The 21,363-nt window shown below is 39.4% G+C and overlaps 1 protein-coding gene and 1 pseudogene across 1 annotated transcript in view; one reads left to right on the forward strand and one right to left on the reverse strand.

The window, feature by feature from the left end:
- LOC140692795 (anoctamin-6-like) overlaps positions 1 to 21,363 on the forward strand; it is a 363,584-nt pseudogene that overhangs the window by 153,350 nt on the left and 188,871 nt on the right.
- Positions 1 to 21,363, reverse strand: part of LOC140692794 (uncharacterized) — a 37,899-nt gene that overhangs the window by 5,476 nt on the left and 11,060 nt on the right. The gene's annotated exons all lie outside the window — the stretch shown is intronic.

Below are 21,363 nucleotides of genomic sequence, written 5' to 3' on the forward strand. Positions count from 1 at the left end.
TAAGTGTGATAAGTGTCAGTTTACTGATCTAAATTCTGCTGGGTTAACTCGTAAATCTGAAGTTTATTGTCAGTTTATTGGGCTTACAACCTAACTCGTAAATCCAAGCTCAACAAGTGTCAGTAACTTGATCTATTACAAATTGATAAGCTCCAGTGTACTGATTCCTTGCTTTTTGTTGTTTGAGCCTTATTGGCTAATACCCCCTTACTTGTAATTAAGCCTTTAAAACCTCATGTGCACGTCTTGGAAGTGCTCAGAACTTCGGAGCAGAAGCCCCTCTGAGCCCGCCGGCATAATAATTCTGAGTACTCCAACACTCCGATTCGTGCTTGTTTCTTGGCTGGCCTGTTTCCATAACACTCAGCTCCAGTGCCCAGCTTTCAAGGTAGATAGGAGTGTTACCATGTCCAAATTCATTCTCCTCAGTGCAGAACAGGCCAGTAAGTTGGGAGACCAGATGTTGGGGCATGGAATAGCAAGTTTCTGTAGACTTAGACGGCAAACTAATGTCCTGGAAAACCATCTCCCCAAGTCACAATTCAGGATCCTTTCCTACGTGCTTGGTTGTTACAAACTTCTTAGTGTAGGAATCCCTTCTTGTTAGAATCCTTTGTTCTTGCAGCTATCTGCCTGGGTCAGATACCTGTCAACCTCCAACAAAACAAACTTTATTTTCTTTTCTGCAATTTGTTATCTTTTCATGAATGAAAAAGTGTTAAATATCCTTAAAGGTCAGAGCCTTCAGAATAGGCTCTTCTGTATATTTCAGGCTCTAGGCAACATTGTTTTAGAAGCAAAATGAAGCCTAGGAGACAGAGCATAGGGTTAAACTCAAAGGAACAGATCTAATATGGGGTCAGATTTGTTCTGTTTTATTACCCGGGCAGAAGCCACTTGAGGATTTAAATCACTTTAAGTTAAAAATAAGTAAAAGTTTAAAGGAATTTACACACATAGGTGGGAATGTGCAAAGAATACCTGGAAAAGCACCCAAAGGATAGTAAACAGTGGCATCTCCAGAGAGGGCTGAAAGAACAGAGGATGAGGGAAAACTTCTTTCACTTGTGTATTTTTGTGCTCTATTTGAGTTTTTTTTTTAACCATTTGCTTGTATTTCTTTTTCAGTTAAAAAAATGTGTAATGGAGCAAAGGAGTAACTAGCTTAGCAAATACAGTAGCCATGGAATCACTGAGTCATCCCTTTTGATTTAAGCCAGAAAGCATTTATTGACTCTCTCCAATGTGCTCATTCCTGTTTTAAGACTTCTTTTATTATTATTATTATTATTATTATTATTATTATTACTACTATTACTATTATTACTTTTATTTTATGAAATAATAACATGGAATACCTCACCCCTGCCCATGGCTGGTGGAAAACCAACTGGGTTTTAATTGAGTTGTTTTCCAAGGAGTAGAGATGTGTTATAAACAGAACACATCTTCAGGGCAAAACAGGCAGAGTGCTTCTCCAGCAGGCCAGATAGCTATGAAGGGTTTTCAACAGAGGCGCCCAGAAGCTGAGAGAGAAAGCCTCCAAGACACTACAAAAAGCTGCCCAAACTGCCTTCTCCATGGCACTACTGAACTAGGAAAGAACAAATCTGTCTCCATATTTGATCTGTTCCTTTGATTTTAACAAAGACAAGTTAATATACTCTGGTCTTTTCATGGGTTATGATGTCACAGAGGAGATGGACAGGTCAACAAGGAATCACTCTGCCGTGATCACGGAGCCGGGGAAAGGGATGGGCTGCAAGATGTATGATGCAGCCGCAAGTGTGCCCATACTTCTAGGCAGGTATCCAAAGTCGCCTCGACAAGGTGTCAAACACTTGGGCCCACGTCCTCATCAACAGACATGTATTAAAGAGAAACGGAAACATATAAAAGGCCAATACCCTTGCTGAGTACACCGTCCAAAGTGCAAAGTCTCAGTTTGACAACTGGCCATCTCTGTTCCCTGGGATTTATTCTTGGAGAACCTTAAAAACCACTCCTCTCTCCTCAAGAAGTGCTGCATATTTGTCCTATCTTTGGCTCAGGGATGGAGCACGTTCAAGTGAACTTTAATGTCTGCACAGATTTGACTGTCTTTCTCCAGGTTCACTTGTCCATTCCAAAGAGGCCTGAGCTAAGTCCATCCTCCATAAGATCAATTCCCTCCAGTGACAGATCATTGAGCCAGCAATTAAAAGCCAATTAAACAAGAATGTCCTCAGCTAAAAAGTTCACCCACCCTTCACTGTTTCTTAATCTCTTCTCCTGGCTAATTGCAAAAGACTAACACCTCCCTCCACCAAGCTAACCAACTATGTCATTTTGTCTCCCCAAAGAGAAAGTAAGGTCCATAAAAGAGGAGACAACTGCATAGTCACCTCTGAATTCCTAGCATATAGTAATGTCAATAAATAGAACTATGATTATTGCTACTTTCCTTTAAAAGCTTTCTGGTTATTTGAATGAGACCTTGGAAGAGAGGTGTTTGCTGTCCAGTATCTTGATCCACAAGATTCTGGAGGCCTTTTTCGGAATGGCTGTTCACTGATTCATTCAAAGCACAAGTTATCAGTCAAGGAGAAGCTGTGATTTTCTGCCAGGAGTTTGTGGTCCCTCTCATGCCAGAACAGCTTTAACCTATATCCTTACTTTGGATTTGTTATTTTTCCCGTCTTCCAGCAAAAGTGACTTTCCTTACTTTCTTGCCTTGAGGAATTTTTTTTTCCAATTTCACCCTTTAGTAAAGCAAGATTCTCGGGATGGGCTTGGCCCATAATATGATCACCCATCCAACTCCTAGTGTGAGAGGCCTGGGGCTCACCCCCTGCCCTCCTGTCAAGGCAACTGAAAATCAGTTTAGGAGCCAACCAGCACCCCAGGGCTTCTAAGGCTCGTGTATCTCCGAGAATCTCTGCTTTCTCGTTTGTCTTGGCTTCTGAAAATTTCCCCTCACTTTCTTGACAATTAGTTGTGCAGCTTGAAAGATGAGGAAGGAAGGTTTTATTTCTTAATCAGCAGTTTAAGGAACTTGTGTAATGAAGGTTTCCACGAGTTTCTAGAACCCTCCATTGCTGAGACAGAAAACACACTAGACATTTTCTAAATTTAGCTCTCATGTGCATTTTTTCTTTGCTTTTGTTTTCTTATCTGTTAACAGACATTTTTTAATTAAAAAAAAATAAGGCCCCAAATAGGATAGAACATTGAAGGGGCAAACAAAATTAAAGGGCAAAGACAGAAAAATGATAACTACTCTACAAAGTTAATAAAATACATACCCTATGTATCAGAACAGCAATTCTCAGTAACAGCTAATTGAAACATGATGATGAGGTAAAATTTCTCTCCTGTCAGGACATGGCCAACAGAAAATACAATTAAACCAACAAACTAATATCTTAATTCTGGCGAGGTACAGAAGCCTACAAGCTAAATGTGTCTTCTTCTGGAAAAGAGGGAGACTCATCAGCTATTTTCTGTGGAGCCTGAGCCCACGGGGAGGACGGTGAAGTGAGCTCTGTAAGTACCCAGTTAGCAACGTGATTGATGAATAAATAGACGTGAGCTTTGATGACAGAGGTGATACTAATATTCATTTCTCCTGTAAAGTATGATTTCAAGTTCAGTGATCAATACTTCGGCGTCCTCACGTGTTGAGATAATAGGAAAATGCACAGCCTGGGCCCAGACTTCCTCTTTCAGCTCGTGACAATGCACTTAGATGTCTCAAGGTCACCTCCAACTCCACCTGCAAAGAGCTGACTTCATGGTGCTCCTCCCATAGCCGTCCCGCCCAGGGCACCTGGTCGGGGGGTAAGATCTCCCTGCCTCTCCCAACTCAGTCCCATCACTCACAGATGTGAATGGACTCCTCCTTCAGGGCCCAGATATCCTCAGTCACCAAGTCCCACCAACATCACCTGACCTACCTGGTACTCACTGGCACTCACTCAGCACTGACACTGTGATGGAGACCACGCTGCATACTGTGCACACGTCATCTCACTGGATCTCCACAACAGTCCTGGGAATTGGGTACATCACTGCTTCAATTGATTAGATAAATTGTTTCACTTCCTTGAGTGCGTCATCCAAAGTGACACGGCGACTGAGCCACAAGCCTGGGCCTGAAAACCACTTGAAAATTGAACACTGCTACACCTCGCAGACACTCTACTATGACTCATCACATCATCTCCTGCCGAGCCTTCTAAATGTTTCCAAGCATTCTACGAGACAAAAGTGAACTATGAGAGCACCCCACTCCCCTACTTAAAATCTGTCAATGACGGTCCACGGCCCTTAGGAGAAAGCCCCACCTGGCCTGAGCACAGCCCAACGGCTCAGCATCTGCATTCCCTGCGCGGCAGCGCCGCCTCACCCACCACGCAACTCTACCCGTACCGTGTCCAGGACAGGGATGCTGACTCCGTACAACCAAGGACTTGTCTCACTCGAACAATGAACACCTTCTTCAGTGTTCATCTTCTTCATTGCTGACACTCAGAAAAATGTTTTCTTAGGATGAATCAATATCTTTTTCCTTACAATTTCCTATCATTGATAATGAGCCCCCACCAAAAGAGAGAAGACTTAATTCTCAGTCTCCTTATCAGTACAGTGAGAATAACAGGGAAATATGTGAGGTTTTAAGAGAAATAATATTCATGTGAGGCTGAGGGACAATTCCATCATACAGTAAGCACTCAATATGTGCTTACTTAATATTAATAAGAATATATTGCATTCTAGCAACTTTCAATCAATGTTTTATGACTTTGTCCAACCGACTACTGATAAACTGTTGGACGAGCCCCTTTGAGCAGATCAGCACAAGGGTACTAGGAGAGGTAAGCGCGGAATCCAGTTACAGCTGCAGCCACCCAGCAGTACGGGGAGGGGACAGTTTGCTCAAACTCTTACATGTTGCTTGAGCATTTAGTTGTCATTATTGAATAAAGACAGGTGTTCTTTAGTCAAAGCTCCTGAAACATAAATCTTCAAAGATTGATGCAAATTAGGTTTCAAGTACAACATTCTCACTAGAAATTATTTGAAAACTTTAGTCTTAGCTACTCTGCACATCAAAAGGGAATGTTCTTAATGTATCTGACTAAATACAACGAAAGGGTTGTTTAAAAGAAATTAAGAAGAAGCCATCCTGAATAAGCTCTCAGTATCATCTGCAAAAAGCCCCACCCAAGGGTCTCATTTCTCACTTCCACATAGGGGTTCAGGTAGCTTAATTGGGTCTTGGTTTCTTATAACACGGGGCAGGGAATAGTTGTGGATAGATATATGTAGCAAGTATATAGCTAGGGTATTTGCTGTAAAGGGATTCTAGAAATAAGAAGATTGATAATATAGTCCCACCCATAAGAAACTCAGCCTTTCCATTTACAACAGCATTAAAAACAAAATGAGAGATTCATTTAACAAAAATTTACAAGATACGTACATTGAAATATTTGAAGTATTACCAAAATAAATTTTAAAAGATCTACATATATGGAAGACATCCCAATTTCATGGAATCATAGACAATATTACTAAAAAGGTTAAGACTCCTCAAAGTGATCTACATATTCAGTGGAATTCCTATCAAATTTCCAGCTGACTTCTTTGTAAAAATTGAAAAACTGATCCCAAAATTCATATGGACGTTCAAGGGGCAAAGGGCAGCCAAAACAACCATGAAAAAGAAGAGTAAGTCGGAGGACTCACTTTAAAGGGTAATAAAATGCTATAGTACTAAGTCAGTATGGTACTGGCATAAGTTTGGATAAATAAATCTATGAGACACAATAAAAACCCAAGGGGAAAAAACTTACATTTACAGAGAGTTTTCCACAAGGGGGCCAACAACACTCCATTAAAGAATAGTCTATTCAACAAATGGTGCAGGGACAGCTGGGTATCTGCAGGCAAAAGAATCAATCTGGAATCTGAACACTCATATTTTATATAACAAACAAAAATTAATTCAAAATAGATCACAGGCAGAAATGTAAAAGTTAAACCTATAAACTTTCTGAAAGAAGACACAGCATAAATATTTGTGGTCCTAGGATAGGCTTTGGTTTCCTAGATACAATACCAAGAGCACAAGTGATAGAAGAAAAAAGCAGGTAAACTGGACTTCATCAAAATTAAAACCCTTTTCTTATAAAGGACATCATCAAGAAAGTGAAATGACAGGGGAAATGGTTATCTCAAGTGATAGAGTGTGTGCTTAGCAAGAAAAATAAAATAAATCAATACATCTAATTATCACCCCTGTAAAGAAATTGTTTTAAAGTTTAAAAAAAATATAGTGAAAGGACAATGTGCAGAATAGAAGAAAAATTTTGCAAAGCATGTATCTAATAAGAGAGCAGCATCCAGGATATATAACAAATGCTTACAACTGAGCAATACAAGAAAATAGACCCAAATTTTAAATTTACCACGAATTTAAATAGATATACAAATGGCCAATAAGCATATGAAATGATGCTCAGCATCACTAGCCAAATCAAAATTAAAATGAGATCTCATTTTACACACACTAGGATGGTTATAACCAAAACACGGACAATAACAAATGTCATTCAGGAGGCAGAGAAACCGCATTTGCGGCCAGAGGAAAGGGACAATGGTGCAGCTTCTTTGGAGAAGTCTGGTATTTCCTCAAAAGCTTAGAGTTATATGGCTCAGCAATTCCACTCCTACATATAGAGTCATCCATCAGTATCCTCGGGGGGTTGGTTTCAGGAACCCCACACCCTGGAAACCATAATCCAAGGATGTTCGAGTCCCTTTACAATCAGCCATCTGGATCCATGTAGTGGAAAGTACAGGTATGGCGGGCCAAATGTACAGCCAACAGAATGAAAACAAATTCTCATAAAAAATTTCACATCAATATTCATAGCAGTATCATTCAGTGTAGCCAAAAGTTACTAACAATATCCATCCATCAATGAACGGATAAACAAAATTACCAAGAATAGGCCCACAAACTTTTGGTCATTGAATCTTTGCCAAAGGAGGTGAGAACATACAATGGAGTAAAGGCAGCCTCTTCAGCAAATGGTGTAGGGAAAACTGCACAGCTGCATGTAAATCAATGAAGTTAGACTACTCCCTCACAGCATACACAAATATGAATTCAAAATGTGTTAAAGACTTAACCATGCAGACAAGACACTATAAACCTCTTAGAAGCAACCATAGGCAAAACATCTGACATACATCTAAGCAATGTTCTCCTAGAGCAGGCTACTCAAGCAATAGAAAAACAAACAGAAATATACAAGTGGGATCAAATTAAACTTACAAACTTTTTCATAGCTAAGGAAAGAGTAAGCAAAACAAAAAGACAACCAACCTATGGAATGGGAGAAAATAGTTGCAATAAATGAAACTGATAGGGGCTTAATTCCCAGAATATGTAAACAGCTTTTACACTTAATAAGAAAGAAAAACAAACAATTCAATTCAAAAATGGGCAGAAGTCCTAAAGAAACATTTCTCCAATGAAGACGTACAAATGGCCAGTAGGCACATGAAAAAATGTTCAATATCATTCTCAGAGAAATGCAAATCAAAACTGCAATCAAGTATCACCTCTAACCAGTCAGAATAGCCATCATTCAGAAGTTCACAGACAATAAATACTGGAGAGGCTGCGGAGAATTGTGAACACTCCTACACTGTGGTGGGAATGCAGTTTGGTGGAGCCATTGTGGAAAAATTTATAGAGGTTCCTCTAAAGGCAAAAACTTGGCCTCCCATATGAATCAGCAATCCCACTCCTGGGCATATATCTAGAAGGAACCCTAATTCAAAAAGACACCTACACCCCAATATTCACAGCAGCACTATTTACAATAGCAAGACATGGAAACAACCTAAATGTCCACTGACAGATGACTGGATAAAGAGGATGTAGCATATTTGTCCAATAGACTACTATTCAGACATAAAATAATAATAAAATAATGCCATTTGTAGCAACATCAATGGACATGGAGAATGCCATTCTAAGTGAAGTAAGCCAGAAAGAGAAAGAAAAATACCATATGAGATCGCTCATATGTGGAATCTTAAAAAAAAAAAAGAAAGAAACAAAAAGATAAACTTATCTACAGAACAGAAACAAACACAGAGTCATAGAAACCAAACAATGGTTACCAGATGGGAGAGGGTGTGGGAAGGAATAAATTGGGAGTTCAAGATTTGCAGATACTGAGTATGTAAAGAATAAACAACAAGTTTATACTATATAGCACAGGAGAATATATTTAATTTCTTATAGTAACGTATGATTAAAAAGAGTATGAAAATGAATACATGTATGTTCCTATTTAACTGAAGTGTTGTGCTGTACACAAGAAACTGACACAACATTATAAACTGACTAGACTTCAATGAAAATATATTTAAATAGACCAAAAACGAAAACAAAGAAAAAGGATACTATCAATCAAAAAGAATAAAGTAGTGATTCAGGCTACAATATGGAAGAACCTCGAAACGTTATGCTAAAATAAGCCAGACACAAAAAGGCAAATAATGACCTTTAAGGTGAACTGTATCTAAGCGTTTATTGTACTACTCCTGTAAATTTTCCGGAGGTTTGAAATCTATCGATATCAAAATAAAATGTATTATACTTTAAAAACTTAAAACGCTTCCTCACAGGAGGGCTTTAATTATTAAATGCAGAAACGCACGCAAACCTCTTGGAACAACACTTTGCATGTCCACACACAATCACTGCTGTCACTGCCACTCAGAGGGTGGTGCCAGTGCTGATGAGAGCTGCCTCCACTCGCTCCCCTGCAGACAGTTGTGAGGGCTTGAGCTCTGACAGGCAGGGTGAGCGTGAACCTGGGTCAGACACAGCCACGTCCCAGACTCTGTGTTACCCAAATTTCTTATACAAACTGCAACATGTAATGTAAACACGCTAGAGGGATGTATCATACAACACAGGGAATACAGCAATGTTTTAGAGTAATCATAAATGGAGCATCTATTGCACACCTGAAACTACTATCATATTTTAACTCAGCTATAACTTTATAAAAAATTAAAAAATAATTTTAAAATGTTATCACTTTAATATTCAATTCGGTTTTTAAGTAACTACTAAACAGCTTAGAAAATATAAAAGCATTTAATTGTGCTGTTGGTTTACATATTTATTTACATTCAGACTCTTGCTTAAAGAGAATTTAAACAATTTTTTTAAACACAGCTTAACAACCAAAACAACAAAAAGGCAAAACTGAGAGTGAAGAGAAAATTGAGATTCAATAGTTAAATGAAACCTTGGGGAGATAAACTCATAAAAATGGATTCCATGAAGTCAGGGCAAATGTTAAAGGCCGACTAGGAATTCAGCTGTAAGATTCTTGGCAGCTAAAGTAAAAAGAAAAAGATGATGGGGCGGGAGGTAGAGCGTGTGCTTAGCGTGCAAGGGGTGCTGGATTTAAGACCCAGGGCCTCCACTAACAGATAAATACATCTAATTAACTCCCCACCAAAACAGCCCCAAAGAAAAGAAAAAGAGAAATTTCTTTCCCAAAAAACCCTGATATTTAATTTGGTTTAAATACTTAAGAAAAGTAAAAAAGAAAAATAGAAAAGATAAGTGACACTGTGAAGAAAAAGCCCAGCTGGGCTAACAAGATAAGTCACAAATCTAAGTGTGATAAGTGTCGGTTTACTGATCTAAGTTTTGCTGAGCTACCTGGTAAACCTGAAGTTTAGTGTCAGTTTACTGGGTTAATAAGCTTACTGGTAAATCCAAGGTCAACAATTGTCAATAACATGATCTTTTCCAAGTTGATAAGCTTCAGTGTACTGATTCCTTCCTTTTTGTTGTTTGAGCCTTATTGGCTAAGAGCACCATACTTGTAATTAAGCCTATAAAACTTCATGTGCAGGTCATGGAGGTGCTCAGAGCTTCAGAACAGAAGCCCCTCTGAGCCCGCCAGCGTAATAAATCTCATTACTCCCACCCTCTGAGTGGTGCCTGTTTCTTGGCTGGCCTGTTGTTTCAATAACAACACAAGCAATAATACCCGTGAGATAAGTCTGTGGTAGCTGCTGGCAGGTCCCCATGTCTCACGTGGGAAAATCTGAAACATCATTCTCAACACTCAGAGTCATCATAAGCCCACCCCACCCATCCTGCTGTTAAATGCAGGAGCACAGGCAGGGCCCGGCCTTTGCTGTCTCTGTGTCAACACAGTGAGACAGGATGGAAGGGGGCAGAGCACAGCCATTTAAGTAAGGCCACAGCAATTAACACCAAAATGGTGAAGGATTCAACCCCCAATAGGCCTTGAGTCTCAGGATGAAGAGATTTAACTTCTAGCAGAGCTTGAGATTCAGTAAACACCCATTGTAATAGTAACATGGTGAATAACATGCCCCAGGCACCATGGCGGTCCAAAAGCTAGCCACAAAATGTCACAGGGTGGGAAAAGGCCAACTCCCTGGGAATCCCAACCCCTTGCCCTAAGGCTGGTCCTTCTACTTATTAGCATATGAAACCACCAAGCCCAAGAAAACAAGCAACACAGCGCCACCTCGCGGTCACCACTCTCTCACCCTCTTCGGAGAAGACCCACACTGTCTGTGGAGTGTGTACCTACTTTTAATCTGAGCATCAAACCCCCACACCTCGTGACGTTTCTCTTGCATTTCAATGTATCTCTCTGAATAAATCTACCTTTAATCAACACTGGTTTGCTCTTGAAATTTTTACTGCACGAAGCCAAGGAACAAAATCCGATGGGGCACATCTCAGGGGCTCAACCAAAGCATGGGACACAGCCCTTCTCATGCCCCACTTTTTTTATTCTTGTATCAACAGGACTGGGCTGTAAAGGGAAGTCTGAAGCCCCAGCTAAGGGACAGAAGCAGCCTCCAGAGCTCCAACTGGCGGCCAGCCTCTCCCCCAACATGGGCCTTGGCGTCTGCCCGGTTTTCTGTGTTTCTCTGTTGTGCTGACTCCCCAGCCTGACAGCGTACTCCTAGGCCTGTCCCCACAAAACCCTTCTCTCCAAAATACAAGCACATCATGTCAGAATCCTCTTGTTCAACCAGTAAATTTTCAGCCCATTTTTTTCCTCCCCAATAAAGTATCCAACTGTCCTCCCTCCCATCTCACCACTTCTTTCTTTGTGAGAAATCTGTACTCGCCAAACTCCATCCTGAACGAAGGTGCCTTGCTGGTTGGGACCGGGATGTTTCTTTCTCACACAGCCTGCGTCCTTTCACTTTCCCCTTGTTACCTTTAAAAAGCCTTTCCTGAGTCACCCACCCCTCTGATTCTGAACTTCACAAAGTGCTGAGTTTGCAGTCACTGTGTGCATACCTCCCAGGTTTTGACTAGGTTTCCTACGCAAGATCTTCATTAAGGAGCTGCATCAAGAAGTTTAAAGAGGTTATTCATACATCTGAGCGGAGGAGCCTGCAAAAAATTAAATGGCTTTGAAGAGAGAGTTAACCAGGGACAGAGAATTCGCAGGTCCTAGTCAAAAGTGTCATGAGGCAAAATGTTCCTCAAAGGCTCAGAGTGGCTCCTGGACATGGAGTCGGCAGGGAGGAGGTGACAGGCATTGAGTGGGGTGAGTGATACAGGGCACACTCCCCCAGCTGGGGAAGAATAGGTTTTTTTCTAGTTTTCCAAACAATTTCTTACTACCTATTTCTCCTATTGTCACATACTATTTCCTACGAATTAAGCATATCAATGTCAGTCATTTGGGCCACTTGGGAGAAGCTACACGATGCCATTCACAAGGCTGGGTATGACAGCCACACCAGTCTAGGTTGAAAGACCAGTGGGGGTATTTCCATGGTATAAAAGGGCATGCAGCAAACTCCGCAGCTTCAATGACCTCATCTCAAAGGTGGGGCCAATAAAACTACCAAGCAAAGTGCGTGGTGATTATGGCCGACATCTTTTTACTAGGTAATTGCCCGAGACAGCTGCCGCTTAATGAGGAATGAGTACGAACATTGAGGCCCTGTCTACCTGGCCACACGCGCCCTGCCTTCCTGCTTTGGTGCAGCAGCAGAGCTTGTTTAGCTGAGATGAACGCCCCCAGAGTAGCCCCGAAGGGAAAGTTCCCAGCTCTACACGGCGAGGCCTGTTCCTTCCTTTCTCAGAGCTGATCACAGTTTGCAGTCGTCTCTTTTTATGTTTATCCCTTTTGTAACTGCCTCTCCTCCAGAGTTTTTCCTCAAGCAGCACAGGGCCAGGTGTGTCTTGCGGCCTGCCGGATATTCTGGGCTGAGAAACAGCCGATCCCACATCTGGCTCTGGTGCTGAACGGAGAGGGCAGAAGGCCCAGGGGACCATGCTGAACCGAGGCCCCTGAACCCAAAATTATGGTCTGACTTTGGGCAAATTACACAGTCTTCTTTACCCTGAGATTCCTCATCTGTCCATGAAAATAACTGTCCATGGCACACAGATTTACAAGGATTAAAGTAAATCACCGAATTCACAACCTAGCCAAGGGGCTACCAGTGCATCCTCAACAGACAAATACAGCCTTTACGGCTCTGACACAAGCGAAGCGTCGTGGCCGCACAAATTGTACACTGCTAAGTTCCAGTGTTTTAAGTGCTTCATGTGTGCTATAATACTCTTTAGAACATACAAAATTCCCAGGAAGAAACGAATATTATCATGCCCATTTCACAGATTCTCCAACAGGTTAAGAGAGTTTACACTCTAGTCCAAGGCCTAATGGTGAGGAAATGGCGATTTAAACCAGAATCTGGGCCCAGGCCTTCGCTCCATCTCTATCCCATCCACCTGACCACTTTCCTATGAATTCCACCTGTCCAATACCGAAGTTTGCAGCCGGCCAGCTCTTAAATGCAATGTGTGCCACCGTTTGTCAATGTTGGTTAATAACCATAAACACTTCTCAGAAAGCACTTCAGAAAGAAAAGTTGGACTCACGTCCCTGCCCACAAAGAAGAGGAATTCTGCCTTGCCTTCTCCTGTAACGTGCAGAAACCCTTCCCATTCACCACTGAATCTTTTTGTATGCCTCCTCCGTGTTTACGTTTCCACACGTCTTATTAAAGTAAAAGGTACCTGTAGTAATTCCATCTCGGTTCCTTTCCAAGTTTCCAGATTATCCATAATCAGTGTAATATCATAATTTCCTGTGAACAAAAATACTACAATGTGAATGAAAATACTGCAACCATGTCACTAAACAAAGAATGCTGAAACCAAGTCATCAGCGCTGCCGCCACCCCCCAGTGAAGACAGGCCTGCAGCCACTCACAACGGTGCCCTCTGAGCAGACTCAGAATAAGAAAAGACAGATTACTGGCCTTAGATATCTAGGTGCTTGTCTAAAGAATATATTCAGTGAGCCCAAATGTTTGCTTCCTCCCATATATTGAAAAGCACTAAATTCTTGAACTTGAGATAACTGGCTTTCTTTAGATAACAAGCAATGTTTTATTGTTCCAATTACCTGGTCTCTGTTGTAAAGCTCCTATATATCCTAGCTCTTCTCAACCTCTTCTGAGCAGTCCGTCAGAGTGATCTGAGTGGCTGTCATCCCGACTAGAGTCCTCCCGCCAAATAAAACATAACTCTAAACTTTTAGGCTGAACATGTATTTCAGTCAACAGTTTTGACCACCATGAAGGGACCCAGAGCAGACTTCTCTCCACCTGGACTCTCCGAGTAACCGGAGCCTTGGTACCAGCAGTGGCCCTTTGTGCCCATCCGCCTCCTCGGGGAGTCCAGATGAATTTGTGTGAGTCTGTCCTGGTTCTCGGATCTCCCATATTGATTGATGGTCCTGAGTTTTATTTGGCAGTGTATCCAGGTACCTGGCCCCCCAGTTGAAAGAGTGGGGGGAATTACCCACCCAGTGGAGACATGCTGGGTGGGGCCTTGTTGAAAGGTAACAGGAAATACCCACCTTGAAGAGACGCCCGATGTGGAGCTGGTGGAAATATACATGGAAAATACTCACCCAGTGGAGATGTCCTGAGTGGGTCCAAGCTGAAAGACACTGGGGTCAGGACTGGGTGTTTAGGTAAGAGGCTGGTCTAATGCTTTCTTCAATTTGGTTACCTGCATTGAATTTTTCAGTATAAAAGTAAAAGTCTTATGAAGAACCTTTCAATTCCAAAAATGGGACCCTCTTCCTGGCTGATAACAGCTTTCTTGGGTGAGAAAGAAACTTGAAGGAGTGGTAGAGGCAAAGACATCATGCCACAGAGTTGTCCCTGTGGGAAATCTTACTAGCAATTTTATTATGACAACCTTGCCTTAGAATGGGGCATAGAACTTTCAAAAAAAAAAAGAAAAGGAATGAAAAGAAAAAGAAATGACAGATTGCCAGCCTCCAACTATTATCCCAGCCAGGTTTATATACGTAGAAAACTTATAACTTTAATTGGGAACTAGAAAAAAAAACTCACTGTGAAAGTAACTAACCAGGCCTGATAAAAACATTTTTTGGAATTCTGAACTCATAAAAACAAAATCCCCTTTAGGGGGAACTTGGATTTCTCTTCCTGTGTCCTTGTAATATAAACGTTTTATATTTCTCTGGGTATTTTATGTGTGTGTATGTATGTATGTATGTGTTTCCTTTTTTTTAAAGGAAATCTTGGACTCTGCCATGCAAAAGGTACAAATATTGTGCACATATGGTGGCCATGCAAGTAAATTGGGATTCTCAACAATCCTTTGATTGTACCATTTTTCAGACATTTTGCCATCTTAACCTTTTATGCATCAGCCTGGACCACAAAGGCCTTTAGCTTCTGCAGAGTAAACTTTTGAATTTTATTTAGGCAACACCCCCACCCTCATGTGGAAAATCCTCTTCATCTTTTTGGTTTAGATATATATATATATATATATATATATATATATATATATATATATATATATATATAAGTTGATGGCCATATGATGGATCCTTTAATTTGGAAAAGCTTTTAAATTGGTGAAAGTTGAAAGAGCTCTCAATATAAACAGCTGTTTTCTTGGTACCTATTAAAATCAAGTTTAAAGATAGAAAAATATATCTAATGGTTAATCTAAGAACTTAGGTAAAAAAAAAACTGGTTTGAAAAGCTACATTTGTGTTTTTCCTTTCCCATCAATGGTTTTAGGGATGCTAATAAAAACTTTGAACAATTAATGTTAATTAGGTTGAATAACTGGAAAATAGATTGTAAAAATTTCGATTTTTTCTTAATGAAAAAAAAAAAGTTAAGGGGCTTATCCCAAATGGATAATTATTTTTATATTGTTATTTTGAATGAGATAAATAAAATGGACAATTTTGGATTTAGATGCATGATTTTGATACTACACTACGTAAAATTAAAAAAAAGGCCAAAGGGATCACCTACTGCCCCCCAACATTCAAGTTCAAACAAGTCTGTTTTATTTACCACAGTTTAATATGTATGTATGTATAGGGCTAAAATATACATACATATATATATATATATATTTATATACTGAGATACTTCATCAATGATTGGGACAACAGACCAATTAATCATATTAAAAATTGGGAAGGGTGTAAGCTCTTTGGCTCAAACTTGGGGATCCCAGAGAGTTTTCTATAAAATTAGATACAATGCACAAAAACAAACAAAAGAAAGGCTTCTGACACTCCTTCTAGAAATAAAAATTATTCATTAAACCTAATAAATATTAAAATTAAAGGTATAAGTTTTAATAAATTTTAGACAAAAGTTTCTAAAATTGGTATATTTAAATCAGATTTATATAAACCTTTTACTTAATTATGTTGTGGGATAACTATGTTTTAATGGAAAACCGATTCACCTTTTTGGTATTATAAGGCTGGGCACATATCTGTCCCTCTGAAAATATTGAATGTACAAAGTAAAGGAAACCAATAGAGTTACATGAGCCGTCCAATATAATGTAAAATTTAAAACTAGTATTCAGTGGCTAATAAAAAATATAATAAGAGTTTTACCCTGAGTTTAACTTATAACAAGGGAAAGAGAACTTGCTTAATGCCTTATGCAAGCTTTGGAAGACAAGATAAAGTAAACTTTAAAGTTTTAATACATGGAATTCTTTGTTTACAGCTCTTCACACTGATACAAAAAAGCAAATTAAGGAGATGCAATTGGGACTGGGTGACAGAGCAGTTGTCTGGAGAACTGGACGCGTGTGTCTTTGTCTTGCATATCAGAAATGTAAATACAGCAGTGACCTAGGGGTGAGCCTAATTAGCTCAACGAGATAAAACTTTAGGCCAAAGAAATTTTTCGCATTTTAAAACTGAGAACTCTGACGGGTCCTTCATACATTGTCAAGAAATCTTTAATGTCTGTTTCATACATAGTAAGCCTTAGTGATCTGAGCAAGCAAATTCAGCTTACTCCAACTATTATTATCCCTATCTCATAGGTAAGTTTAAAAGTCAAGGTATGAGATCTCTAGCTTTTGTCTCTTTATAAGCTGGCGTACACATTATATATGTGAGATATTTCTATAGCTAAAAAAAAAAAAACACAAAGTCAAAGAGCTCTGCTTAATTGATGTAAAAACTAAGAGGTTACAATTTAAGTATTTTTAAAATAAAAACTGACCAAATTTACCTTAAGGTTCACGTGAACTGGAAAATATTCAATATTAAGATAATATTTGATATTGTTTTGTTTAAGTATGTTCTAATTAATATAGACATCTTTAAAGTCATCAATATTATGTATAATACCTTTACTGTACCTAGGTTTAATGAAAGTCAAATAAGATCCTGTTACATTCATTGCAGATTTGTCAAAAAAAGTATTAATATGGTGTGGTAAAAATTTAAGTAAATTTAATGCAAATGAGATGAGAACTTTGGGTAAATTCTTTCAAATACATTTTTAAAATGTATGCATAAGATAATCTCTAAATCTTTGGTATCTTTAAATTCTAGAGTTGTGCTAAATTAAGTTAAATGATAGGATTTTATTAAATAGCTATGCCATTTTCAGATAAAATAAGATTGAAATATGAATTACATAACATTTAACTTCCTCTTACAGAGAAACTAAAGGTGTTTAGAAATATTAATAAATGGTTGGTGCCACACTGAAATAGTCTCTATTATTAAGGGAAAGATCTCATTATCCTAGGAAAGTAAGATAAATCTGTAAGGGAAGATACAAGAAATGGAATTATATTTTGTTAATGAAAAATGGTGACATTGTACTGAAGCTGGTTACTTCTGAATGGAAGAGAAAATAAGGGACACACTAATATGAATATAGAAAGCTGTGGAAGGCTTGTGGAAGAGGAAACCTGAGGAAAGGGTTTTGTACGTGGTCGAAATTGGCTAAGTTTAGAATCAACTTGGTCAATGTAAATGAATCTCAGAGGTAAGCTGGTACAAGAATAGAATTGGTTTTCTCGCTGTTAAGAGGACGAAATTTTCTTAAAATGATAATCTACCCTCAGAAACAAATTGTAAAACTTCTTATACCACTTAACTGATCTGTTCTGCCTTTACCTTTGACGAATTATCTTGTTAATGAATAAGTACTACTTTACAGTGATCTATATGTTTATCTGACCAAGTGTTTGAAATCTTTCAAAAAGCTCCCCAAATATCAATTTTTAATTAAAGTTCTTTTAATCTCCAGTTAAGTTTGGGATGCTACAGAGGGCCCCTGAAACATCCCAAAGAGAGATTTTAAACTAGTAAATTTCATTTGGCATGTTAAATAACATGGTATTGTCAAATGAATAATAAGTCTTCCTAGGTTATATTGTATGAGAAAATATTAATATAGATATTACAGAAATTTTATGGACTCCCTAAAATTCTGGTATATCTGAAATGTTACCAGTCATAATTCTGGTTATTGTGACCAGGTTACATTACCAATTATAGTGTAATGGTGTTTTACCATGCTTTTAAATCTTTTGTCATTTATAGACAGTTAATTGTTTTCTTCTGATGATTTTGCAAAATGCTTGCTCTTCAAGAAGATTTACTGGTTTCGAATAAACTTCAAACTATACCACTGAACTAAACTGGGGAATAAATTTTAAAGGTCTAAAGAAAACTCTGATTAAAAGAATTAGTTACATGGGACTGAGTAAACTGATGAATATGGTTATAATTTTTGATTTTGTCTGAAATACTACTCGCTTTAAACCTGTTTCCCAGACATAAAGAATCTCTTCTCCTTAAGCTAGTTATGATTCACAGCAATTTGATAAATTATACCTATGTAAGCAGCCTTGGAACAGTTATATTTTCTATCTGATCCCTCAAGAGACTAAAAACTCTTAGGTCCCCAGTGGCTCTATCAGACAAATTAGGAAGATCATCTCCTAACAGATATAGGAATCTCAATGCACTTTAAGGAATTTAACTAGAAAATAATTTACCTAAATCTGTACGGCAGAAATCCATGTCAAGCCCTTGACGTGGCTTTCCTGGCCTTAGAAAACCTTATTAACATTCTACCCTGAGACTCCTTATTTAAAGTTCCAACACAGCCAATTTAAAAAAGCCTATATGATCAAATAATCAGAATTAACTTGTAAACAAATAAATCTTTATTTGGCTATGTTTGAGAAAAATGAGGGTAACTTTATAGAGAAAAAAGTTTATATTTTAGTGGATATTAAATTCTAGTTTTGTTAATTGAAGTCTTTATTTAGTAAGACACTTCCCAGATCATTCCTTTCTGTTATGTGAAATTGCTGAAAAGTTTAATTGAATTATTAAAAGGATACCCTAGCTTTGTTTCTGAACCTCAGTAATCTAACTTTGGGTAAAGTTCCAATGCCCCATGACCTACAGCCAGGGGATTATACATCCTGGAACAGGCATGACTTAAAGAACTGTCTCCAACCTGAATGGAAGGACCCTTTATCATGTATGCTTAACTAGACCATACACACCAAAGCTGAAGGAAACGGACTTTCAGATTCATTTCCTATAAGAAACATTCCCTGCAGTGCAATGGCCTATAGAGCACTGCCACCTTAAAGCAATGCCCAACTGGAGAAAAAGCTACCATGTCAGGATGAGAAGACGACATCTGAGGTAGACAGCTAACCCAAGACATTGGACCAGGCCTGTATACTAATTACTTTGACAATTTCTCCAACCTTTGATTATGAACTACAACAATTGTTAAGTTTATGGTAAATTAACTATGTCTATTACTTCTGTTTTACCTTGGTGGGTTTCCCTACTCCAGGTATCTAACTAGATAGCCCTGAGAAACGTTATTCTAAAAAGAAATTATAGTTCTATTTAGGCCACTGTTCATCTTACATGGTGGGAGACATCACCTGGCCAATTAATAACTTCCCTGAGCCTGATCATAAATATGAACTTCCTCATAAGATCATTCAGACTCAATCAGAAACACAAGCAAAATTTTAACCCAAAATATAACTTCTCGAGTATTAAATTCTTACTCGTGACATTATTAACGTTACTAGCTGTATTACTTATATACTGTCTATTTTATAAAATTGTTGTCTCTTACATTTCCCAATGCGTAACTAGGCCTACAAGATTGATGATGGCTAAGCATCTTGAAGAAATAGATTAAACTTAGAACCCTGCATAAAATAAATTTAATAGTGTGATTCTAGGTATGGGAATAAGCAACGAAGGGCAAACATTTCCTGGATCAAAATAGACTAGTAAGACAGGCGATCCAGAGAACTTTCAGTATCAACAGGGCCTGAAAAAAAAACCAAACACCTTGAATGGCAGCTCCGAAGATTCTTCACCTGAACTAGGAATGAGCCATTCTAGCACCGTGGGACAAAATTGGTCATGAAATGTCTCTCAAAATATTGGTCGAATTTAGGACCATGGGGGAGCACTGTGAATGAAAATACTACAATGTGAATGAAAATACTGCAACCATGTCTGTAAACAAAGAATGCTGAAACCAAGTCATCAGCGGGTGCTGCCAGCCCCAGTGAGGACAGGATTGCAGCCCAGCCTCTCAGCCACTCACAGGGGTGCCCTCTGAGCGGACTCAAATAAGAAACAACAGGATACTGGCCCTAGACAGCTAGGTGCTTGTCAAATGTGTGGATTCAAAGACCCAAATGATTGCTTTATCCCATAAATGGCTAAGCACTAAACACTTGAACTTGAGATACCTGGCTTTCTTTAGATAACAAGCAATCTTTTATTGTTCCAACTACCTGGTCTTTGTTGTAAAGCTCCTATGTAATCCTAGCTTCTCCCCTACTCTTGGGAGCAGTCTCTCAGAGTGTTGTGAGAGGCGGTCATCCTGGCTCGAGTCCTCCCGACAAATAAAACATAACTCTTAAATTTTAGGCTGCATGTTTATTTCAATCAAGTCCCAGAATAGACACAAATCGTCAATTCTGTAAAGGGACACACAGGAACCAAAAGCGTGTATTAGTCACGAAAATCTACGGCTCCCTCTTTCTTCCTGTCATTATACAATCCCACCAGAACTCATTATTTTGCTGTTTGCTCATCTGGGAACAAAACTCAGACAAGAGTCAACTCTGCAGAGTGCCCTGCTGGGGAGAACCCCCCGCAGAAGCAGGGCTGGCTGCCTGCCCTCCCGCACGCTCTGCTGACCCCTAGTGTCCACCGAGGAGACCAGGCCAACAGAGCTGTTCCCAACAGCTGCAAAGCCTCACATATTAAATAAAAACATTTTATTTTATACGCTGTGTTACGTATATACCCATCTCTGAAAACAGCTTTGCCAGAAGCCCAAATCTTCAGCATTAATCTGCGAAGACAATTCCGGTCCCCAAGGGAAAACAAGTCTTAAGACCATGCTAAGGCCTCCAAAGACCTCTCCACGACCATCAGCCAAACTGCCTGTAGGTCTGCTGCTGCAGGCGGCTGCATGTCTGTTTTTAAAGCAACTCCTTTTGCCCTCGGGTGCTACAGTTTCCTTCTATGCCCTCCCATCTCAGGGTAAGAGCAGCCGCTGCAGAACCTTGCAGGGCAGCACTGACAAGACAGGACACAGAGGATCAGAGCTAAACTAAGCCTTCTGATGACACGAGCTTGTCACTGTGTCATCTTTAGAGATGAAGATATATATAGAGAGAGGTAGGGTGATATTGCTCAAAGTCACACAGATAATAAGTGACAAAGTCTATAACTCTGCTCCTCCCTCCAGCGTGACGCCCCAGCTGGGACGCCCACAGAGTTCTCTCGTGCCTGCCTGAACAGTCCTTTATTGTCACTCATGACTCACCACAGGGTCTGTACCTAGCCTGCCTTTTCAGCATGTTTTCCCTCCAGTCTCTTAGAAACAAGGCTGCTCGGGCCACTGTATGACTTCCGTCTC

Source organism: Vicugna pacos, unplaced genomic scaffold (assembly GCF_048564905.1).
Source record: "Vicugna pacos unplaced genomic scaffold, VicPac4 scaffold_17, whole genome shotgun sequence".
NCBI lineage: Eukaryota > Metazoa > Chordata > Mammalia > Artiodactyla > Camelidae > Vicugna > Vicugna pacos.